Consider the following 26,146-nt stretch of genomic DNA (forward strand, 5'->3'; position numbering starts at 1 on the left):
ACGCGTCAACCAACTTGTCTGGAATCTTTAGACTCCATGCCATATAGTTCGCTACCATATGTGCCGATAACCAAAAGGCACAAGTTGGGACCAAAGACTGGACTGCGTTTTTCTGGGCTATGCGCCAAGCACTATTTTTGGCGTTCACTCTCCTAATACTTGGAGTTTGACAACTGGTTGACGCCGGTTGATACTCGAATGAATATATGCACTTCTTCTTGTCAATATCGATGCTTGTCTGAGTGAACTTTGGAGTACATAGCAGCAGCATAAGTCCCTGTCCATCTGATCTTTTTGTGCAGTTCTACTGAAATCACCCAATGTAATGATTTGCCTGCGAGTTCAGGCTCCAAGTTACTCCTTTATGAAATCGGTAAACAGTAGCACAATACCAAATTACCAATACATATGACAAGCACAATAATCAGGATAAAGACCAGTACCAACCTGTTTGAGGTAGCATATCAATTACTATTTCCTTTGACTGGAAGCCGAGATAAGCCAAGCGACTAACAGCAAAGGAAGAATGCGAGCCCAGATTAGTGACTGACAGGGAAGGAAGGAAGTTGTCGAGGCAATGAAGCACCCAAAGTTTTTGTGCAGTTCCACCAAAATCGAGCATCCCTGTTGGCACATATATTGAGAGAGTGAGATTACTATAATAGTGGGACTAGTTGATGAAACATACACTAACAAATAGAAGCACCCTCATTATCTTAATGGGTAAAGTTAGCAACATAGTAGTCTTGCTTAAAGAGAGGTATTTGTTTATTTAATCAGTGCCAATTAGCTCAACACTCAAAGCATTGCCATGTATCATAGGTTGCAAAACTTTAACGTGCAAAGATAAAGGAGTTTCTCATGACAGTAGCACGATACAAATAGAGATGACAACAAACTAATATGGATGAAGGCCTTAGGCCGGTACCAACCTGAGCAAAAAAGCTTATTCATGTAGTCCCAGAAGAGATGATAAAGCACTCATTGGAATCACTCAATAGTATATATTTTTGTGCACTTCAAATGTATGCTTGAAATCACTCTTGTTTACCAGTGCTGAGATTATATCGAAAGATTATCAAGAACTTCCAGCAGAGTTAAAGCACTGGATGGGATACAATTCATTGTATTGTCTTGTGTAGTTCCACTAAAATGTATAATTGGCACAACATGATCCCTATTTGCACAAGTAGGAACAAGGTGAAACCTTCATTAGCTTAGTGAGAAAGCATAGAAAGACATTAGCATATTACTCTAACAGTAGCATCAAATTCATCATGGACAATTCGCAGAAGTGGAAGGGCTCCCTGGAGGATCGTCTCACATGTAAGGTAGACGTTGCCGGAGCCCTTGAATGGCCTCGACTGAGGCCTCGGCTTCAGCAATATCACCGTGGCACTGTTTATTCTTCTTCCTATTCATGCTCTGTTTCTCTTTCTCCTCACCAGTTGGTGAACCCAAGTACATGATTGGCCTTCTATTTCAGAATTGGTTTTGTCAGTGAGGGAGTACAAGTGTACTAGTAGACAATAGCATTATTTTCTCATGGCAGTCACAAAATAGAGATGAACACATGCATTAAATATCATTCTTACCTAAAGGAAGGTTATGGTGCCAATATGGATGATGAGGATTGGAACACATATCTCCCTTTGTGCGGTTCCACCGAAATGAACCAACTATTCCATTCTGACATTCCAGTTAAACATCACAAAAGTCACTTCTTTCAAGAAGTGTTTTGTGCAGTGCACCAAAAGGTCACAATAGCAACCAGGTGAAATGGATATCCCTGTTTGCACAAATAGCTACAGAGGAAACAGTCGGAGACTCAAACAATTACAGGCAAAAACATTTGGCTAAACTTGTCATGGCTTATAACAGTGGCATGGCTTCATTTTACAAGGGGCATTAGATTAAGAACAACTAAATATTTGGTATAAGGGCATGGGATAGTGGGTGCACCAGCAGTCCAGCACCGTGTACCTTTACCGGGGCATAAAGTGGTGATTCAAAGTTTATTGCCCCGAGAAACAAACATCCGAGAAACATATCTGGGTTGGTCCCATTTTTGTTCACTCTAGCCACCTACTCCTATGTTTTTTTAGAAATGGAGGCATGCCCCCGGCCTCTGCATCATACTGATGCATGCAGCCATCTTATGTGTGGATAGCAAATCTAGTCCTGGTCATACCACTGTGTACAGCATTTCCCCTATATTTCCCTTTTCGGCCAAGAGACCGGTTGGATGAACAGTCTGTACTACTTTCACCCGCTATCCTTCCTATTTGTACCAAGTCCGATGCACATACTAAATTCCCCCACCCCCACTTTATTTCTTGTTTGAACCAAGTACAAGATTCGACTCCATGAAGTAGCTTTACCTCTAACAATAGAAGAAGAAAAATAGGTGACGTTGGACCATCTGATCGAGAGGGCTGAGAGGCATAAAATGATGCACATGCAGCGACGTAGTGAGCTGGGGAAGTAGAGCTACGGCGGTTTCGAAGGAAGATATACCTGAAGGTCATCGGGATGTGGATAGGTGGGCGGCGGGAGACCGGATCCGCCCACACTAGGGAAACGATGAAGGGATCGGACGACCTCCCGCGTCGGCGCTCGGCCAGAGATAACGGTGCGGCCGGCAGTGGGTCTCCTCCCTCGCTGTCGACAATGGCCTAAACGCTGCCCCTCCTCCCCTTCACCGGCGGAGGGGGATACGTCTGGATCTGTAACCAGCGGTGAGGATAGAAAGACAGTGTTTTTTGAAGGGAGAAAGACGGTGTTACCATCGCTATCTTGTTTAGATCTGAAGAGGATGAGAGTGTGTGAATAGAGCAACCCTAGCAAACAAGCGCGGAGGCTCCGGCCTATATATATGTAGTGCGGTAGTTTTCCTTTTTCACTCCATCAAAACAATCGTCTAAATTGTGTACGTGCCAGGTCGCCGTTTTTTAGTTGTTGATTGTTTTTTGAGATAGCTACCCGCTTATTCCAAGTGGTGTTACGGTGTGCCAGGTCGCACTTTGTATCGTTCTAGTCTGGTACAAGACCCTCCATTAAATGAATAACCACCCCCTCGTAAAAATTGTGAACAAGCCCACAGCTAAAATTATCGGAAACGTGGGCTGCCCCGACATGCATTATTATTTATATTATCTACTCCCTCCGTTCCTAAATATAAGTCTTTTTAGACATTTCAAATGGACTACAACATACGGATGTATGTAGACATATTTTAAAGTATGGATTCGTTCATTTTGCTCTGTATGTAGTCACTTGTTAGAATCTCTAAAAAGACTTATATTTGGGAACGGATGGAGTAGGTGGGAGTATCCTCAAAACAAAATGTGAGAGTACAATATTTATTGGGCCCCTTTGTAATTGCTGCTAAATTTTGACCAAAGATTTAACTGACAAAATGTTAGTGCATGTTAACAAAAATTACATTGTTTGATTCGTATTTGAACATAGTTTTCAATGATGTAGGGGCTGTTTGGTTTCCAGCCACACTTTGCCACACCTCACCTTAGGAAAATTTGACCAAGCTAGGGGGGTGTTTGGTTCTAGCCACACCTAAGACAAGAATTTTTTATTAGCAGTGAACCCCACATGTCATAGACACAAAAAGTGTGGCAAGATTCCCTTAGGCAAGCCAAAGTGGGTCTAACAATTTGAGCAACTCAAGTTAGGCAGTGTGGAAAAAATAATGTGGCAACATAAGACAAACATAGTCACAATCCAAACAGCCCCGTAATTTTTTGTGACATGCATGAACATTTGGTTAGTTAAATTTATAGTCAAAATTTGGCAAGGTGCATCAAATCAACACATGCAAGTATCAAAAGGAAAGTCACGGCATGCATGCATGCGTTGTACTCCCTCCGTTTCCAAATATAAGTCTTTTTAGAGATTGCAACAAGTGACTACATATGAAGCAAAATGCGTGAATCTACACTCTAAAATATGTCTACATACATCTGTATGTTGTAGTCCATTTGAAATGTCTAAAAAGACTTATATTTAGGAACGGAGGGAGTAACTAATGCATCGGTAAACGCAAATTATTGAAATATATCGAGTGCAGTGCTTTGATGTGTCGCGTCAACTCGTACAAGACCGAGAAGTTTGATTACTACAACGCCCTCTCGCCTTAACTGCACCTGCCTTTGGCTGCATGAAAGGTGGGCCACCCACCTGTTGGGCCCACCTGTCATGGATGCAAAGGCAGGAGCAGTAAGTCAATGAAGCTGCGTCCCTCCCTCGCCCATGAGCGTGGTGGCTGGACGGACTAGGGGAAGCTTTCGTTCGCTACACGCTCTCCCTCCCGCACGCAGTGGACATGCAGCAGTTCAATCAGTGTCAGATGGCCAGAAGCATACTGTAGTACTCCTCCACTGCAGTAGTACTCCATCATTGTTCGACTTCCCGAAGAGGCGAAGAGCCAAGCGCAGCCCGGACGCTCGTGTGGCAATTTCATGTGTAGAGTAGTCTAAGATAGCATGTACCGTGCCTGTAAGCTTAAAATCGTTGGGGTCGGCTCCATGCTTTTTTTATTAAAATAATCTTGTGGCCCTACCTGTCATCCTGGTGATTCTAGTTTGCATGCTCATCTGTTCAAGACAGGAATATATATTTTAATTTGTGGTGGGGTAAATGTTAGAGGTTGCAATAAATGGAGTATTGTACACTTCGGGTCTTTCAGCCAAGTTTAGAGGCAACCATGTGGGGCCAGTGCTATGATGTGTCGCCTCAACTCGTACAACGAGGAGAAGCTTGATTTTACTACTACACGCCTTCTCCCTCGCCCATGCGCGCGGTGGCTATCCCTCCCGCACGGGGTGGACGAACATGCAGCAAAGGATTCGATACTGTAGAAGTAGCAGTAACATCATTGTTCGTCTTCTCGAAGAGGCGAAGAGCCAAGCGCAACCCGAACGTGGCAGTTGCGAACGCTCGCGTGACAGTCTTTGTGGAGGGGTGGGGCGTGGTGCGGAGCCTTGGAGCACGCATATAGCCAGGCTCTTGCATGAGACAAAATTGCTATTTGAGCCCACCATTGTAGTACTAGTACTTGCTAGTATAGCCCTGTAAACCGGAAAGGAGTATTTGCCTTTCTAGAGATTTCAACAAGTGACTAGACTACACCGCGTGCAGTACTGGCTCAAATCTCAAATCTCATCAACCAAGGCATTTTGTGATTGGAGGAATGTATCTCGTACTTTACAAAACTACCCTAATTAAACTCATGCATTAATTACATAGTTCTTCGTTTTCCTCTCCGCCTTGGTCGCAGTTCACAATATTGAGCACTCCTATATGACTAGCCGCTCTATCTACATGCGGGACATCAAAGCATCCGGGCCCGCGTGCCATCCACCAAATCACAGCGAGGTGCTACAGTCGAGACTCACCGGTCACCCCGGTGTGGCCGTCATGACCCGTCATATCACAAAACCCACCTTTACCAGCAGTGTTAAAGTGGCCTCGAAGTTGGACTGGATGAAGCAACCATCATTTAACTGGAACGCTCATTGAAGCCCTTTCTCCCCTTTCTTGGAGAAAACCTCACTCCAGGCTACTCACTTCTGCCATTTTTCTTCTGTACCGACGAAGGAAAGGTGGGCGAATCAGTGATGCTGCTATATTTTCAATCTAAGAATCTTCTTTTTGCGAAGCATCGACCGATTCTCATAGCCTATTATTTTCCCGTTTTCATTGCGATTGTGGTTTCCTTTCGATTGCTTTTTGTTTGTCAGTTCATTGATGGATCCTGGAGCACTAACCAAAGAGTTTCCGGTGGACAACCCACTGGAGACAGCGATCTCCAGGAAGCGAGCACCGACTAACGAGTTGACCATGTTGGCGGGCCAACACATGGAGACAAAGAACTCCAAGAAACAAGCACTGGCCAAAGAGTTGACGATGTTGGTGGACGAACTCCTCAAAGAAAGTTGGAAGAACAACAAGGGCCCCACCGGGCCTACCCCAGAAACTCTAATGGTCACCTATGCGAGGCTCAAGGCCGAGTTTGAGGAGATAGTCGCCGTTGAGAAGCAGTATTCCCCTGGCAAGGTGATGGCCCCCATCGAGGACGAGGAGATGGCCCCCGGAGGGATGGGATCCCCCGATGAGCATGCACAAGGTAAAAATAATGGCTTGCCATAGTTGTGGTTTTTGATTATTTGTAATGTGCTTGCTAATATGTTAGGGTTGTGCAGGTGCCGGTGGACGTCCTTGATGATTCCAATGTTGCGGCCCGTCCTATGGACAACACCCCAGAGATCATTTTCGATGTCGCGGTCTGTCCTGTTGACATCGCCCCGGAGATCGATTCTGATGCCGTTGTCCATCCTGTAGACATTGCCCCAGAGATCGATTCTGATGTCGCGGTCAGTCATGTGGACATCGCCCCAGAGATCGATTCCCATGCTGTTGTCCGTGCTGTGGTCATTGTTCGAGAGATCGATGACAAGAAATAGTTGGTCGCGCTAATCCTTCAGGGTAGTTTGCATTGCCCTGTGTTTAATTACCAGAATGATGCGTGTTATTAAACCATCTTAGGGCTAGTGCACTGTCTTGTGTGGGCGGTACTTGCTACTTTTGTTTGATAGTGAATCATGCGAACCCTCTCCGAGTTATGGAAACAGATGTATCCTCACCAGCTTTTGATGTAATATATCGCATGCTTAGATGTAAGTTCGAACTGTTTATCATATCAGCAGGGCTTGTTTGATGATTCTTGGTGTTAGTAGGCTAGCTACTGCGCCAGCTATAGTACTTGCAAAACACTCACCAAAGAGAAACGTTGGGGCTGATGAGCTCGTGGTACGCTTATACTTATCCGTCGTTGATCGGCCAATATCCCAAGCTCCTAAAATTTTAGGCTTAGCGATCGATCAGACAATAGTCGACACGGATACATTCAGGCCTCATTTGGTTCATAGGGTCGGAAAATCGTAGCAAAAGTACAGAGACGTACAACACAAAATCGTAGCAGTACAGAGACGTACTCCCTCCGTTCCAAAATAGATGACTCAACTTTGTACTACTAACTTTGAAACGGAGGGAGTACAAATCCTAGGCGGGCTAGTTTGGCCTAGTGGGTTTCAGTGATATGACGTGGTACAGTGCCATCCAGTCTTCGTGTGTGGTAGCAGTATTGCGGGTACAGTAAGTTTTCTTGAAGAAGCGGAATTCAACGAAGTCATGATGGTTCCTGCACTACGACCGGAGTGGACCAGGATAATTTTGTGCATGGCAGGTGGACCAGGATGGTCGACGTCCCACATGTCAGCGAATGGAAAGTATTCTTTTTCGATATAGAGGACGAGCAACGAACATTCATTGTTTATTTTTTATGAAAGCTATTGTCTCCACTGTTACGACGAAGGAGTGTGAAACACGGCAGCCCAGTGAACTTGGCATGTGCACCACTCCCTCCTTCCTCATGTAATACTACCATAGTGTTGACTATAAGGTTAGCTATAAAGCTTACAACTTTTTCTCACTTTCTCTCTATCTATTTCCTCTCAAATGTTTTTACCTTTCTTTTTTTAGACACAATTGTTTTTTATGCCTCTTTTGTTTAGAATTAGTTTTTTATACCTAGGAGCACGTGTAGAGACGGGCTCTTGCAGAGTCCACTCCTTGACTTTGTCAATGCCTCTCTCTCCTCCACATAAGCGGGCTTATAGGCCAGTATTTTAGTGGTACTGCTTGCTATGAATGCGGGCAGCTGGCGTCTGAGGGGGGGGCTTGCAAGCGGTCCGGACTCCTGCATGGCCCACCTCACATTATCACCATATATTTCTTGGAGTCCGTGCGCGGCGGGCGGGCGATCTCTTCTCCCTCCCCCGTCTCTCTCTTCTCAGCCGACGCCCGCCGAGCGATTAGTTTTCGACTATCGGCGGTTTATTCAATTGCAGTCCCACATGTCGGTGAAATTGCAAGACAACGCGTGCCCCTTCTGGTGAGCGGCGTGCGAGCCGGACTGTCGGGGGTGCAACGCGTACGAGTCGTAAGTGTGTCGCCTTTTCTTTTGAACTTGCAAAGCGGGACATTTTCCTACGATCGATCGATAGAAATCCAGAACAAAATGATGAGGGCGGTGCTCTCCCGCGCGTTAGGCGGGCTAGTTTGAGTGATAGGACGTGCTACAGTGCCGTCCACTTGCTCCATTTTTATGTAAGCAAGAGTTTACACTCTTACGTGGGAGGAGTGCAAAACACGACGGATCTGATTTTGATCGAGGGATAACTGTTCCCTGCCAAATAATGGAGCACTGTTAATCTCCAGCGCTGGCCACTAATTTACACCGACATCTGTCCGAGGACACTGCTGGATGCCATCCAATGCTGCCCGCATACCTTTCGACAACTATATGAACTAACCGGACAAATTCGTGCAAACAAAGCAAATTTCAAATTAACTGGATGAAATTCATTACATTTCGAAAACTTTTCCTACAAACTGGATGAAATTCATTACATATTTTGCACAAACCGTACTAAAACCTACTGTAAACCTAATCTAAACGATCGCCGGCGCCCGACCACCATGTCCGGCCATGAACCCGAGAAAGCCGGCCATTGCCTTTGCCTCCTCCTCATCCGCCTCGATAACCTCCTCCTCCAGAGCACAAGGTTCTAAAGATTTCCGCCTCCACGTTGTCGTCAAGCGGCTAATCGGCCGCCGAAGTTTATCCCACCAAGCTTGGCATCGACTGAGTGGAGGAGCGGTGGCCTTCCTGGGACCAGAGCGGCGGTGACCTGCCGTGTACTACTCTTCCTCGCCGCCGGCTACGCCCACGCACGCGCGTCGGTTCATGGTAGTGGCGGCGGAGGGTGGCCGGGGGGGAGCCGGCGATCTCCTTCGTCTGCTCCTGCGACAGTACGTCCAAGAGAGCTTTGGAGCGCGCCCGGAGTGGAGCCGCCGAAGTCCTTCGTCTGCTCCTGCGACAGTACGTCCAAAAGAGCTTTGGAGCGCCAGTAGGCCATGGTTGGAGTGGTGCCGACAGAAGGAAGGGACCGGAGGAGAATGAGTGTGGGTCTTTGGCTATGGCTGGGAGCTGGGGCTCAAGTTAATATAGCGGGCGAATGGCAATGAGCCGCGGCAGACGGATGGACGGCTGGCGCCAGAGTAGGTTCGTCGGGCGTGAATGCGAATGCTGCTTCAGTGACTTAACTGCATGTGCGTTGGGTCACTGACATGTGGGCCCAACGGGCATCTGGCCTGTATGTCAGTGACACACCAACTGCACCTGCAGTTAAGTCCGATGAATGCGGCATTGACGTTCTGGAGAGACGGTGACCGTTTCAGGCGGGAAGCGTGCGCTAGCGATGGAAGGGGTTTCGGTAGGCTAGGGCGGTCAGACGCTGGCATGGTGGTAAAATGTGAACTCATGGATGACGAGCCTTTGAAGTGTATGCGGCACGTATTGACAACCAGGCGTCCATGGAACCGGTGTTGTCGCCAGCTAGCCTTCAATGACCACCACACAACCATGCTAACTTACGAATAATGGACGAGTCGATCAGACACACACTCGTGTGGAGTGACACTATGATCGGTCGCTCACGATCGTACATACTCCGTACCATAGTACCCTCTCTAGCTAGGCTATTTTATATATTGTCGTTGTGATGGACGATGTACATGAGCAAGGCGCCGAGTCCCGAGTATGCCTGTTGGTGTTGAGCCATGTGAATACATGCTCGGCGTTCGCGGAGGCCTCCGTCAAACGTCTAAACAGTAAAGTCAGGCACCGCCGGGGCGCACAGGTGACGGGCGAGGGAGTCCTGGATTAAGGGGTCCTCGGGCGTCCGGACTATGTAACGTGGTCCGGACTGATAGGCTGTGAAGATACAAGACCGAAGACTCTCTCCCATGTCCGGATGGGACTCTCCTTGGCGTGGAAGGCAAGCTTGGTGCCCGGATATGAAGATTCCTTTCTCTGTAACCGACTTTGTAGAACCCTAGTCCCCTCCGGTGTCTATATAAACCGGAGGGCTTAGTCCGTAGAGGATATAGCAATCGCAATCATAATCATACAGGCTAGACTTCTAGGGTTTTAGGCATTACGATCTCGTGGTAGATCAACTCTTGTAATACTCATATTCATCAAGATGAATCAAGCAAGAAGTAGGGTATTACCTCCATAGAGAGGGCCCGGACCTGGGTAAACATCGTGTCCCCTGTCTCCTGTTACCATTGACCTTAGACGCACAGTTCGGGACCCCCTACCCGAGATCCGTCGGTTTTGACACCCACATTGGTGCTTTCATTGGAAGTTCCGCTGCATTGTCTCCAAAAGGTTCGATGGCCCTGTCAATCATCTACAACAATGCGGTCCAGGGGGAATTTTTCCTCCCCGGACAGATCTTCGTGTTCGGCGGCTTCGCACTGCGGACCAACTCGCTTGGCCATCTAGAGCAGATCGACAGCTATGCCCCTGGCCATCAGGTCAGATTTGGAAGCTTGAACTACGTCGTTGATATCCATGGAGACTTGATCTTCGATGGATTCGTGCCCATGGCAGCCGCTCCCTGCCACCGCGATGAACATGACCTAAATCTATCATCGTACCATACCCAGGAGATAACACCTGTAAGTGCTCCGGCCCTAGATCCGGAGCAGATTGCGCCCTCCGAGGACGAGAAGCTCAACCCCGCCACGGAGGCTGCAGACTCAACAGCGTTGGAGCCGCACGCAGACCCAACCTCGAGCGGGATCTGCGTCACCGGAACCTCGGATTCGTCTCCGGCCATAGGTTCCGAACCATGTGCATCCGCGGCCATCGAGCCTGATCAGGCGCCGATCGTTGAATTCAGCGCCGCGGACATCTTCCGGCACTCACCTTTAGGTGATGTGCTAAACTCATTAAAAACCCTCTCCTTAGCAGGGGACTCATAGCCGAATTATGTCCGGTTCGAACCGCAGGCTGATGATGGAGAATTTTGCTTCCCACCCACCGCCCACTTCATAGCCACTGTCGAAGACTTAACCGACATGCTCGATTACGGCTCCGAAGACATTGACGGTATGGACGACGATGCCGAAGAGGAGCAGGGCCAAGACCCGCCGTTTACTGGGCGCTGGACGGCCACTTCTTCGTACAACGTGTACATGGTGGATACAACTAAAGAGAACAATGACGATAACGAGAAGGATCCAGTCAAGGATAAACCTCCTGAGACAGAGCCAAAACGCCGATGGCGGTGCCGCTCTAAATCACACCGTGAAAAGATAGCGATACCGGCACGAGAGAAGATAACACTCCGGACGATGCCGAAGACAGAGAAGACCCCGACGAGCAAACTGCCGAACAGGACGATCGGGAAGATGGGCTAGTTAGCCCTGATGAACAGGCCATAAACGAAGACTCGGAAGATAGTAATTATCTTCCACTCTCCGAGGATGAGGTGAGCCTCGGCAACGAGGATTTCATCATGCCTGAGGAACCTCTCGAGCAGGAGTGCTTTAAGCGCCAGCTAATAGCCACTGCGAGGAGCCTGAAAAAGAAGCAGCAGCAGCTTCAAGCTGATCAAGATCTGCTCAACGACAGATGCACTAATGTCCTGGCAGCCGAGGAATACAGCCTCGAACGCCCAACCAAAAGTTAACCGAAGCACAAATTGTTACCCCAATTCAATGACGAGGCGTTGGAGCCCGTACCATCAGCGTGCAACGCGGCTGATCGACCACGACGCGGCCGGGATAAAGCGGCACCTGAAGCCGAACTCCAGCCCGTCTTACCTCACCGTAAAGGCAGAGATAAAACAGCTCGGTGTTATACATATGACCTGCGGCAGGACCTAAAGAACAGAGCAGGTCAGACCAGATCGATCTACGGATCACGGGGGCGTGCCCCGACACGCGACGATGGCCATCTGGCCAGACATGACAAACATACCATGCCTGGGCCGAAAACCGCAGACAGGTTACATCCGAACTACGTCGCGACTTGGCCCAATTCAGAGGCGCCGCACACCCCCTTTGCTCCACTGACGAAGTAATGGAGCATGAATTCCCAGAAGGGTTTAAACCCGTAAATATCGAATCATATGATGGAACAACAGATCCCGCGGTATGGATTGAGGATTTTCTTCTCCATATTCATATGGCCCGCGGTGATGACCTTCACGCCATCAAATACCTCCCGCTAAAACTCAAAGGGGCAGCTCGGCACTGGTTAAATAGTCTGCCTGAAAATTCTATTGGCAGCTAGGAGGACTTGGAAGACGCCTTCCGCGACAACTTCCAAGGTACATACGTACGACCTCCAGATGCTGATCACTTAAGTCACATAGTTCAACAGCCCAGAGAGTTAGCCAGGAAATTCTGGACCAGGTTCCTAACTAAAAAGAACCAGATCGTCGACTACCCGGATGCCAAAGCCCTAGCGGCCTTTAAGCATAGCATCCGCGATGAATGGCTCGCCCGTCACCTCGGCCAAGAAAAGCCGAAGTCCATGGCAGCCCTCACGGCACTCATGACCCGTTTTTGTGCGGGCGAGGACAGTTGGCTAGCCCGTAGCAATAACACCGCAAGCGAAGCTAGCACCTCTGAGACCAAAAACTGCAACGACAAGCCCCGACGCAACAGGCACAAGCGTCGAAGCAACGGTGACAATACCAACGACACGGCGGTCAATGTCGGATTCAGTGGTTCCAAGTCCAGCCAGCGGAAGAAGCCATATAAAAGAAACAATCCGGGCCCATCCAGCTTGGACCGCATACTCGATCGTCCATGCCAGATCCATGGCACCCTAGACAAACCAGCCAATCATACCAACAGAGATTGTTGGGTTTTTAAACAGGACGGCAAATTAAGTGCCGAGAACAAGGAGAAGGGGTCGCAAAGCGAGGACGATGACGAGGAGTCCCGTCCACCGAACACAGGAGGACAGAAGACGTTCCCTCCCCAAGTTAAAACAGTGAACATGATATACGCTACCCATATCCCCAAGAGGGAGCGCAAACGCGCGCTCAGGGACGTCTACACGATGGAGCCAGTCGCCCCAAAGTTCAACCCATGGTCTTCCTGTCCGATCACTTTCGACCGCTGAGACCATCTGACCAGTATCCGTCATGGCGGTTCAGCCGCACTGGTCCTCAACCCAATCATTGATGGATTTCATCTCACGCGAGTCCTCATGGACGGCGGCAGCAGCCTGAACCTGCTCTATCAGGATACAATGTGCAAAATGGGCATTGATCCCTCAAGGATCAAACCCACAAAAACTACCTTTAAAGGAGTCATACCAGGTGTAGAGGCCCGCTGTATGGTCTCAATCACATTGGAAGTTGTCTTCGGATCCCCGGACAACTTCCGAAGCGAAGAGTTGATCTTCGATATCGTCCCCTTCCATAGTGGTTACCACGCACTGCTCGGACGAACCGCATTTGCTCGATTCAATGTGGTGCCACACTATGCTTATCTCAAGCTCAAGATGCCCGGACCACGCGGTGTCATAACAGTCAATGGAAACACGGAGCGCTCCCTCCGTACCGAGGAGCACACCGCGGCCCTAGCAGCGGAAGTACAGCGCGGCCTTTTAATGTAGAACTTTAATTCAGCGGCCAAGCTCCCAGACACTGTCAAACGAGTCCGGACTACTCCGCAGCATAACAGTCCGGCTCATCAGGAGTTAGACTAGCAATTCGACCTCCGTCTCAGCCCCAACCAAGTGGCGGCATATGTACCGCACGTACATAACTACGCACTCAAAATACCATGGGTAGATACGGAGGCACAACCAGACTGTGGTCCACAATACGGCTTCGACCTTCCCCGGACACACATACTTTCACTTTTTCTTTTTTCTCCTTTTCAGGTTTCTTTTCCACAGGCCTTCCCTGACGACCTGATCACCGGTCCTTTCGAAGGATAGATACACCAAGACGGCAAGAAGCACGGACGTACATGGGAATTTCTAGGTGGTCTCTTTAAACGATCACTCTACCTGTTTTCAGGACCCGCACGCAGCTCTCCTTGGTCGTGGCATATTAAATAGCCCTGCTGCTTATTGCACTACTTGTATAAAATGCACTTTGATGTATTAATCAAACTATAATGAAAACTGTTTGCGGCCTAACTTATGTGGCACTAGCTTACAACTTCATTTTATTTCGTTATTTTTATCGATCGCACACGTACACTCTGGTATGCTTTAATTTGCCAGGGGCCTCACTATGCTCCACACTATGGCAACAAAGTCTGAACACTTTTACAGTACAGTTTGGCACCCTGAATTTTAGCATTATATGCATTGGCTCCGAATCATGTCTTTGGTCAATAGTTGGGTTGCCCGGCTCCTGTACTTACTACCTTACGTTCCGCTCTATCGGCTAGGGTAGTAAAGGGAGAACTACTGCGATTTTTGTCCTGGTTTATCCGGATGAGCACCTCAGTAGAGAAAGCTGAAACTGACTGTCATGATGCGGCGAGAGCCGTTCAGCTATTCGGAGGTTAAAAATCTTTTGCGATTTTTTCCCGCATTATGCGATGAATCGACCTTCATCCGATCAGGTGTTTACAACACCCTAGTCTGGATTCAAGGCTAACTAGGGGCTGCGCCTACATTTTTATTGTCAAACTCCTATGGCTAAGTGAGGGTGATAAAGCCACATAGTCTGATTGCTTGGTTCGTTGCGCTAAACACCTCCTTCAAGGACCAAAATCTTGGATCAAGAGTGTTTAGATTCATCCCTAACACCCCCGTACTACCTACGTGGGGGCTGAAGCCGACGACTGGCCAACCCTCAGATTTAATAAAAACGGCCGCACAGGAGGTAATTTTTTAATAATAAACAAGCATTATATTACATAATCGACTTTGTTTCATAATACAGGGCGAGATAACATGAATGTATTCATTCAAAGATTACATCTTTCGCGCATTGATCCGCTACAATGCGGGATCCCTCTAGGACATCGCTAAAATACCGCTCGGGCGAGCGGTGCTCCTTACCCTCGGGCGGTCCCTCGGTCGCGAGCTTGACGGCATTCATCTTCGCCAAATGCACCTTGACACGGGCGAAGGCCATCTTCGCACCTTCGATACAGACTGACCGCTTGATGGTGTCAAGCCGGGGGCAGGCATTGACCAGCCGCTTCACGAGCCCAAAGTAGCTGCTGGGTATGGCTTCGGCAGGCCACAGCCGGATTATTAAGTCCTTCATGGCCTGTTCGGCCACCCTATGCATTTCGACCAGCTGTTTTAGCTGATCGCTAAAGAGCACCAGTTGTTCTGGTGCAAGGTATTGCGACCAGAACAGCTTCTCCGTTGAGCTCCCCTCTTCGGCTCGGAAGAATTCCACAGCGTCAGACACACTGCGCGGCAGATCCGCAAACGCCCCTGGAGAACTCCAAATCCGGGTTAGTAAGAGATACCTCTTCTTCACATACTTGTTTTGCATAATAAAAGCCTTACCCGCCGCGTTTTTCTTGGCCTCCTGGATTTCCTGGAGGGCGCCTTGGGCTTCAAACCGTGCCTCGTGTGCGCTTTGGCGAGCCTTGGCGATTTCAATCTCTTGATCCGCAATATTGCGCTTCAAGGACTCGCATTTCTTAACAGCATCCTGGAGCTCCTGCTGGACCTCCTCAACCCTGGCCTCGTGTTTTTCACGGGCGGCTTGCTCCTTTGCCGCTTTCTTTTTGTCCTCAGCCAGCACTTTCCTGAGGGTTTCCACCTCAGTCGCCGCTCCTACATATATCATGGCACTATGGTCAGCACAAGTCATTCATCCTTTCCGGATATACATAAGGTCATCGCATACCTTGCTTGTCCTCAAGTTGCTTTTTTACATGGCCGAGTGTCGGAGTAAATGGCCACGGTTAGCCTAACCGACTCCCCTTGTCTCTTCGAAAAATTATCAGGCCATTCGAGCCTTCAAGCATACAGAGCACAGGGCCGCCTTCCCCCAGCCGGCTATCCCCAGGGCCAACTACCAGAAGGCGACCCGGCCTCAGAAACCCTCCCCAAGAAAGCTACGAGATGGCCGACTCCAGGAAGCCGGCCCCAAGAGGACCGACTCCCAGAAGCCGGCCATGAAGAAAGCCGACTCCCAGAAGCCGGCCAAGACTGCACCCACCAAGACTGCATCCACATAACGGTGATAAGACGGGGCGTGGCCGCAGTACAACCCACTACCCCCGAATCCCGGAGCAGGCATGGCCACAGGGCGCCTTACGGGCCAGCCATCTCCCGTCCGGCGCGGCACTGTAGCCATGTTGACCTCGATGTCACCCACGACAGGCGCCAGTACGGCCCGCGGGCGACGGGCCCCCTTAGCCAGAGAGACACTGGAAGGCGGCCCGGCCTCCCCTAGTCGGCCAGGGCGTAGCCGGCTCCCAATAGCCGGCTCCCAATAGCCGGCTACCTCCCTCCCTCGAAACATGTGCCTCATTAAGGAGACAAGACGAGGTGAGGCTACAGTGAGAGCCCGCAAGGCGGCGGCACTGTGGCCATGCTTACCTCGACAAAGCCCTCGTCATCACAGGCGAGGCAACAGTAACCAGCCGCCGACAAGGCCCCCAAGCGATGGGGCCGGCCTGTCGGCCATGAGGCCGGTAGCCGGCGGGACCCACCAGTCGGCGGGCCCCAATGGCCGGCGGAGAAGCCGGCGAGCATAGACACTGATGGCTGGGACCCGCGCCCAGCCGGATTACCATTGTACCCCTGGGGGGTAGGCCTATATAAGCCCCCCGGGAGACCCATGCAAAGGGTTGATCTTATAGAATTTCACACACCACATAGAGAGAAAAGGAGAGCTAGCCTTGCCCTTCTTCTTCCTCTAGCCAAACAGCTCAAGGAGCACTTGTAGCTACTTGTATTGATCTAGTGATCATGCGGAGACCCCGCAGAGCAGGACTAGGGGTGTTATCTCCACGGAGAGCCCCGAACCTGGGTAAGATCCGCCGGCGTGCATGTCTTCGCCTTATCCCGTTTCCAGGCACCGGCGATGTCTTACTGGCTCCCACAATGATAAGCCACCCGTTGGCATATGTCGCACCTACCACCCGACATTTGGCGCCCACCGTGGGCCAGGTGCACCGTCGTCCGGAGACATGTTCTGGACGGGAACCCTTTTCCTCCCCCACGAGCGTAGCCAGCCTGCTACCCCCGATGGTGCTTGCCTTGACGCGCTGCAAGGCGTCGACGACGCCTGCGCAGCGAGCTGCCTTGCCGACGTTCTTGGCGAGACTCGCATCTCTGACGAGCCCGCGTCCGACGCGGGCACAGACTACCCCAAGAGCCACCTCGTCAGCCTCCTCAACCAGCTTCACGTCTCCAGCGAGCTTGCTGTAGACTTGGAGTCGGTCGGCTCCACCGACCCGATGCCTGTTGACTCTGACACGGCATCGCTCGACGCCTACCCGTCCGACGTGGTTATCTTCGACGACCCTCTCCCTCGAGCCGACAGTGGCAGCAGCGCTGTCACTGAGGTGCTGGTCATCAGCCACGTCGCCGACTCGGCCGAGAACGCCCACGACGCCCTACAAGCGGCGATGCATGACTTGTCCGTCCCCATCCCGGCCGACACCGGCGCCAAGACCCTGGAGGCACGCCGCCCCGCCCTCATCGCGGAGGGCCAGAAGATAGCCTCCATGAGATGCCTCACTGAGGCTCACCAGCGCGAAGTCGACCGCACCGCCTTTGGCACGCCGCCTCATGGCGGGCCGAGCCGAGCCGGCCTCATCAAGAAGCGCGGCGCGGCCATCGCCAGCATGCTGGGGGCAGACCGCCCAGTCTACGCCACACCGCTCGAGAATCTGCGAGCCGCTCAGGCGGCCGCAGAAGAGCTGAACGGACTGGGGGCTGATGAGCTCCCCTACATGACGAGGCACATCCAGCAGCTGATCGACGCGGCCGCAGAGCGGCATGAAGCCGGCGCCCATGCTGATAGTCCTCCCCCACGCCGAGAACACGCCGCGACATCCCGGTCGCCGACTGCGAGCGGCGCCCACGAAAGGAAAGACAAGGAGCCGGCTGCTAGCCGCAGCCGGACTCGAATCACCATCGAGCGCGACGCAGAAGGCCGCCCTCGAGCGGTGGAGCGCCAAGGCAATCCGCCTCCTCCCCCGCCTCGTGGGGAGAGATATCCCACCCCGCCGCCTGTCACCTCCGACTCTTGGTGGCCGACTCGGCCACCGCGAAGGAGTCGGTGAGAACGACGCCCGCCACCGGATCGACCGCCTAGCATGATCCCTGGCGCTAGAAGAAGAAGACGATGTCCGCCCGCCTTGCTTTGGCCCCCGCATCCGCGAGAAGCCCTTCCCCAAAGGGTTCTCGCTCCCCAGAGACACGCCCAAGTACAACGGCTCTGTGAAGCCGGAAGATTGGCTCATCGACTACTCTACCGCTGTCAGCATAGCGAACGGCAACACGCGCATAGCCGTGAAGTACGTCCCTCTTATGCTTCAAGGCACGGCTCACACCTGGCTGAACAGCCTCAAGCCCTACAGCGTCAACAGCTGGCTGGACTTCATGGAAGTCTTCGTCCGCAACTTCACCAGCACGTACAAGCGGCCTCCAAAGCCCCGCCAGCTCTCCTTGTGCGTCCAAGGGCCCAGCGAATCGACTCGCGACTACCTCACACGGTGGGCCGAGCTCCGCAACTCCTGCGAGGGGGTGCACGAGGTTCAAGCCATTGAATACTTCATCGCCGGGTGCCGAGAGGGCACCCTCCTCAAGCACCGACTCCTCTGCGACGAGCCGGCTACCCTCGACGAGCTGCTGGTCATAGCAGACAAGTACGCCACAGCCGACTCCTCGATGAAGACCGAGCTCCGAGTGGACGCCTCTGGGAAGGTGCTCGCTCCGGCTCCCAAGACGCCGGCTGGTGACTCCAACCGACGCCCCTACCAGAACGACCACAAGCGCAAGGCCCCTATGCCGCCTTCCACCAGTCGGCAGGTGGCCACTTTCGAAGACGAGCAGCCCGAAGAGCAGCCAGCTCCCAAGAAGAAGGGCGGCAGGCCCGCTTGGCAGCCGGCCTTCTCCTACGAGCAGACTCTCGATGCCCCCTGCAAGTTTCACAGCGGCGCGAAGCCGTCCAACCACACGACCCGGAAGTGCCACTGGCTCACACGGATATCCAAGGGCGAGGGGCTGGTGCCGCCTCCGCCTCCCGGCCCGCCGCCTCCAGCCCCCAGCAGCCGGCTGCTTGACCAGCAGTCGGAGCCATTCTGGATGAGTTCCCAGATGAGCACACTGCCTACATCGTCTTCACGAGCCAGGTTGAAGACAAGCGCAGCCGGCGCCGACAGCACCAAGAGGTTAACGCGGTCGCCTCCAGCAACCCCGAGTTCATGCATTGGTCTAAAAGGCCTATCAGCTGGAGCCGGGCCGATCACCCAGAGGTGATGACGTCTCCTGGCTCCTACGCATTGGTGTTGGACGTCACCCTCGCGACGGAGAGGCGAGCTGCCCGATTCTCCCGCGTGCTGATTGATGGCGGAAGCAGTATCAACATAATGTACCGCGACACCATGGAGAAGTTGAACCTCAAGGCAAAGCAGCTCATGCCAAGCCGGACCGTGTTCCATGGCATCGTACCCGGCCTGTCCTGTTCCCCAATCGGCAAGATCAAGATGGATGTTCTCTTCGGAGACAAGGATCACTTTCGACGAGAAGCGATATGGTTTGAGGTAGTGGACCTAGAGAGCCCTTACCACGCCTTGCTTCGTCGACCTGCCCTGGCCAAGTTCATGGCTGTGCCCCACTACGCCTACCTCAAGATGAAGATGCCGAGCTCGAAGGGGATCATCACTGTAGCCGGCGACTACAAGAAGTCCATCGAGTGCGCTGCAGCCAGCAGCCGACTGGACGAGTCCCTCGTGGTTGCAGAAGAGAAGAAGATGCTGGAGCGAGTCGTGGCCATGGCCAGCAAGCAGCCGGCCCTGTCCCCCAACCCCAAGGAATATGATGCGCAGGGCTCCTTCCAGCCGGCCAAGGAGACGAAGAAGATACCTCTGGACCCGGAGAACCCGGAGAGGTTTGCTGTCATTGGTGCAAACCTGGACAGTAAATAGGAAGGCGAGCTCGTCGACTTCCTCCGTGAGAATCGAGACATCTTTGCATGGTCCCCAAAGGACATGCCGGGTGTTCTGAAGGATTTCGCCGAGCACAAGTTACACGTCCGAGCGGACGCGAAGCCAGTCAAGCAGCCTCTCCGCCGACTGTCGAAGGAGAAGAGAAGAATCGTAGGAGAAGAGATAGCCCGGCTCCTGGCCGCCGACTTCATTATGGAAGTGTTTTTCTCAGAGTGGCTTGCCAACCCGGTCTTGGTGTTGAAGAAGAACGACAAATGGCGTATGTGTATAGACTACACTAGCCTCAACAAAGCCTGCCCCAAAGATCCGTTTGCCCTACCACGGATTGATCAAGTGATAGACTCCACAGCCGGATGCGAGCTGTTGAGTTTCTTGGATGCCTACTCAAGATACCACCAGATCAAGTTGGACCCAGCTGACCGCCTGAAGACCGCCTTCCTCACACCATTCGGAGCTTTCTGTTACCTGACTATGACATTCGGCCTGAGGAATGCCGGTGCCACTTTTCAGCGTTGCATGCAGAAATGCCTCCTCAAGCAACTCGGTAGAAATGCCCACGTCTACGTAGACGATATTCTGGTGAAGACGAAGAAGCGCGGCACTCTGCTGGAAGACCTCAAAGAAACATTTGCCAACTTGCGCCGATTCCAGATCAAGCTCAACCCCGAGAAACGTGTGTTCGGAGTACCAGCCGGCCAACTTCTAGGCTTTCTGGTCTCCGAACGCGGCATTGAGTTCAACCCTGTGAAGATCAAGGCCATTGAGAGAATGGAGATTCCCACCAAGTTGCGAGACGTTCAGAAGTTCACCGGGTGCCTAGCCTCCCTAAACCGCTTCATCAGCCGGCTAGGAGAGAAGGCTCTCCCCCTGTACCGACTCATGAAGAAATCCACTCACTTCGAGTGGAACGACCAAGCAGACCAAGCCTTCCATGAGTTGAAGAAGATGCTGACCACTCCACCTGTCCTGGCGGCGCCGACTGAGAAGGAGCCCATGCTCCTGTACATAGCCGCGACTAGCCGAGTGGTCAGTACAGTCATCGTGGTCCAGCGGCCGGTATATTATTTAAGCGAAGTACTGTCCACCTCAAAGCAAAACTACCCGCACTACCAGAAGATGTGCTATGGAGTGTACTTCGCCGCCAAGAAGCTGAAGCCCTACTTTCAAGAGCATCCCATCATGGTCGTATGCACCGCCCCGCTCGCCGAGATCATAGGCAGCCGGGATGCATCCGGCCGGGTGGCTTAGTGGGCCATTGCGCTGGCTCCTTACACAATCTTCTACCAGCCCCGCACCGCCATCAAGTCCCAAGCATTGGCCGACTTCCTTGTCGACTGGGCCGAGACCCAGTACTTACCGCCGGCTCCCGACTCCACTCATTGGAGGATGCGCTTCGACGGGTCCAAGATGCGCACCGGCTTGGGAGCCGGCATCGTCCTCACATCTCCCAAAGGCGACAAGCTCAGATACACGCTGCAAATCCATTTTGCCGCCTCCAACAATGTGGCTGAGTACGAGGCGCTCATACATGGGCCCCGGCTAGCCAAAGAGTTCGGCATACGCCGGATCCTGTGTTATGGCGACTCGGACTTGGTGGTCCAGCAGTCATCTGGCGACAGGGACGCCAAGGATGCAAACAGGGCGAGCTATCGATTCCTCGTCCAGCAGATCAGTGGATACTTTGAAGGGTGCGAATTCCTTCACGTGCCACGGGCCGACAACGACCAAGCAGATGCCCTGGCACGGATCGGCTCCACCCGATAGGCTATACCAACCGGTGTCTCTCTCCAGCGCCTCCTCAAACCGTCTATCAAGCCGTCTCCAGAATCGGACTCTATCTTCGTACCGCCCGCCCCTGATGCAGCCGGATCCGACTCGAGGAAGCTAGCAGGCGGCTCGGGGACTTCGACAAGCGGCCCGGGGACTGCCGTAGTCGCACCCGGCTCGGGGACTTCAGAACCCGGCCCGGGGACTGCAGCAGTCGGCCCGGGGACTACAGCGGCACAAGAAGCGGTGGCCGACTCCAACTCTCCACCACCCAACCCACCCACCCGGGTCACAGTGGCCGTACTGACAGTAGAAGAAGTCACAGCTCCATCATGGGCCCAGTCCATCCTCAACTTCCTAGTCAATAGAGAGCTGCCGACTGATGAAATCTCGGCAAGACTAGTGCAACATTGAGCCGGAGCATACGCAGTAATAAACAGAGAACTTGTCAAGCGTAGCATCACTAGAGTCTTCCAGCGCTGCGTCGAGCCAGAGAAGGGCATAACAATCCTCAAGGATATCCACCAAGGCGAATGCGGCCACCACGCAGCCTCAAGATCACTTGTCGCCAAAACTTTCCGCCATGGTTTCTTCTGGCCGACTGCTTTGGAAGATGCCAAGGAGTTAGTCAAATGCTGCAAAGGATGCCAAGTCTTCAATTCCAAGCAACACCTGCCGGTTTCTGCACTCAAGACCATCCCCCTCACCTGGCCCTTTGCCGTTTGGGGGCTGGACATGGTGGGCCCATTCAAGACAGCCCGCAGCGGCATGACACATCTGCTTGTCGCCGTGGACAAATTTACCAAGTGGATTGAAGCGAAGCCGATCAAGAAGCTGAACGGGCCGACTGCCGTGACATTCATCGCAGACATCACTACTCGGTATGGTGTGCCACACAGCATCATCACCGACAACGGCACAAATTTTGCAAAGGGAGCACTGGCACGTTTCTGCGCGACACAGGGCATCCGACTGGACTTAGCGTCCACTGCCCACCCGCAGTCAAACGGCCAGGTCGAGCGAGCAAACGGCCTCATCCTCTCCGGCATCAAGCCCCGACTGGTCATACCACTGGAGCATTCGGCCGGCTGCTGGCTCGATGAGCTGCCGGCTGTCCTCTGGAGTCCGCGTACTACCCCAAACAAGTCAGCCGGCTTCACTCCGTTCTTCCTTGTATATGGTGCCGAGGCTGTCATCCCAACTGACATCGAGTTCGACTCACCTCGGATCACCATGTACACGGAAGCGGAGGCCAAGGAAGCACGAGAAGACGGCGTCGACCTGCTGGAAGAAGGCCCGCTGTTAGCACTCAGCCGGTCCGCCATCTACCAGCAGGGTTTGCGCCGTTACCACAACCGGAAGGTCAAGCCAAGGTCCTTCCAAAAGGGCGATCTTGTGCTCCGGCTGATCCAGCGAACAGCCGGTCAGCACAATCTCTCGGCCCCTTGGGAAGGCCCTTTCGTCGTCAGCAAGGCACTAGGCAACGACTCCTACTACCTGATCGACGCACAGAAGCCAAGAGCACGCAAGAGAGATGATTCCGGCAAGGAGTCGGAACGACCATGGAACGCCAACCTCCTAAGAAGATTTTACAGTTAAAAGTAGTATGTATCATGCTACCTTTTTGTATTAAGTACGAGACAACGGGCCCCCCGAGGCGCACTCGGGGACTACCCTCCTTTATCTATGAATGACAAGTGTCATACCCATGAATCTATTATTACATTTGATTTTCTATCTGGCACCGGGTTCGACTAGTCGGCCCGGGAACTGGCCGCCTTAAGTTATATTAAAAGTTCTACCTGAAGTCAGACAAGTAGTGTGCCAGCACCCGAGCCCTCTCTTGTTGAAAGTCGCAGCTCGAAGAACCGACTGTCCGACTGGCAAGAGCCAAAGGTAGAAAAGATGCCCACACGAAAAACGGCTAAGGACTAACGAACTTATATAACGCAAGCCGGCCTCCAGCCACGCCTACCGGCTGACAAAATAGCCAGCTGGCCGGCTTCCCAGTCACTTCGCTACAATCCAACAAAGCTAGAGTACTTGCCATCCCAACCGGCCAAGCACTTCTCCAGCCACAGACTGCAGAGCAGCTGTCCGGCTGGGAAGGCGGCAACCAAGGGAGGGCGGCAAAGGAAACAGCCGAAGGATGAAAAGCAAAGAACAAGGGAAAGCCAAACGCATGCATAATTATATTTACACATAAAGCCTTTAACAGGCCGGCAGTCAATATAGTTCGAATACACCCCCAGTGGGTGGAACTGTGCAAACTTAACAAAATACTGTCCCAAGAGTAATAAAACAGGAAAGTAGAGGCAGCAAATTAGACTAAGGGCGCAGCAGGGAGCCAGGCTGGTCGGTGGAGACGGTGGCACCGGCTGGAGGAGGGGCTGGCTGGCGAGTCTCGGCTTGATCTCGCCGGCTGCAGGTGGTGCGCTCGCACGTGCCTTGTTGCTGGAGGCACGGTCAAGCTGAGGCTGACCGGCCGCTCCACCATCTGGCGCGGCGTCTTCACCCTCCTCCTCCTCCTCCTCGCCCTCGTCGCTGGAGTCGATCTCCTCCGCCGAGTCCTCGCCATCTGCCGGGTTCAGCCCGAACCACTCCTCCGGCTAGGCAACGCCGTTGTCGTCCACCTCAGGAGCAAAGGCGCTGGTGTCGGTGTAGTCGGCGATCGCCGAGGCTCGCTGGATGATAGCCGGCCGCACCGGCTCCAGCTCCGTGTCGGCCTCCTGCCGCCAGGTGGCCAGCTAGGCCAAACTCAGCTCGGGATACCAGGCCTTGATGAACTCCAGCGCCCGCCTGGCGCCGGACCGAGCCGCAGAAGCCTTCCAGGCCTCGAAGCGGCCGGCCGCCACCACCAGCCAGTCGGCAGTCCGACTGGGGGTGCGGGGAATCACCTCACCAGGCCAGAGAGCGGCCAGCACCTGCGCCCCAACACGCTGAAGCCGGCGGAGCATGCGGTGAGCCGGCTGGAGGCGGGCTTGAATCGCCAAGAGCTGTTCCTCCAGCGACCGGCGAGCGTTCGGCGCGATCTCGGCGCCAGCCTGCCTTTGTGCCTCGCGGTGGGCCTCGACGGCCTGGTTGGCGGCAGTAGAGTAGCCAGGGAAGTACTCTGCGCAAGAAAGAAAGAGAAAAAAGAGAAAAATACCAAGTCAGAAAATGAACCAAATGGCAAGCGGCAAGCAAGGGACGAAGAAGAGGGCGGCCTACCGTCAACCAAGTCTTCGATCTGGCCGTAGCCGTTGATCAACGAATGCCTAGCCTCGGCCCAGCTCGCCGCCTCCATCTCATACTCGGCTTGAAGGGCGGCCTCGCTGTCCTGCACCGCCTTCAAGGCCGCCTTGTGGCTCTCCTCCTGGTCGGCTAGCCTCTTGGCCAGGCGGTCACGCTCCTGGGCCAAGGCGTCAAACTCGGCTTCCTTAGCGCGAAGGGCGGCCTGAGTCCCACCCAGCTGCTCCCTCAGTTTGGCGTTGGCCGTTGCAGGCATGGCAGAGAAGAAAGAAGCAATAAGGAAGAAGTCGTCAAGAAAGATCCGACCCGACTACTCAGCAGTCGGCCCGAATCTTGGGGACTACACCCAGTGGGTGCGCTGACGCGCCCCCACATGAGATAAAAGATGAAGCACTCACCCCGGCTCTCAGATAGATCAGCATTCTTCTGGGTCAGCTCCCGAGCCTGGGAGTTGAAGGCAGCCGCGCGAAGGTTGTGGTAGTCCTACAAGTCAGGCAGAGAAGCGAATGAGAACAAGATAGCAAACAAAGCCCGCTAAGAAGTTCCAAGCCGCCTGCTCAGCAGCCAACTCGGAACTCGGGGACTACACCCAGTGGGTGCGCTGACGCGCCCCCACAGAAGAAACCAAGATCAAAAAAAGGAAAAACGGGAAGACTTACCCGAATGGCCGCTCGCGTCGCGAGGAACTCGTCATTGTATTTCCTCAGCACCGCGGCCTGGTACTAAAGCCGGTTCCGGACTTCTTGCGCCGCCACATTCACCATGGCCGTCCCTCCACCCGGCGTCCACCCCGAGCTGGCGCTGGCCGCCTCCACGTCCTGGGCCGATGAGCCGGAGCCCGCGGCCTTCTGCGGGTCCGAAGTGGCCTTCCCCGCGCGCTGGCGCGATGGAGACTGGACCACCAGGTCCGTCCTCGCGGCCGGCTCGCCCCCAGCCGGTTGTGCAGGCGGCGCGTTAAGCCGGCTGCCTTGGGCTGCCCCAGTCGGCGAGGCCGGTGCCGCCTCCCTCTCCGAGACGACAACGTCGTCCTCCCTCTCCAGCCCCGGCAGGTCGCCTCCGGCTTCCACCGGTGGGGGCTCCGGGACCTCGG

The sequence above is a fragment of the Aegilops tauschii genome, chromosome 4 (genome assembly GCF_002575655.3).
Source record: "Aegilops tauschii subsp. strangulata cultivar AL8/78 chromosome 4, Aet v6.0, whole genome shotgun sequence".
Taxonomy (NCBI): Eukaryota; Viridiplantae; Streptophyta; class Magnoliopsida; order Poales; family Poaceae; genus Aegilops; species Aegilops tauschii.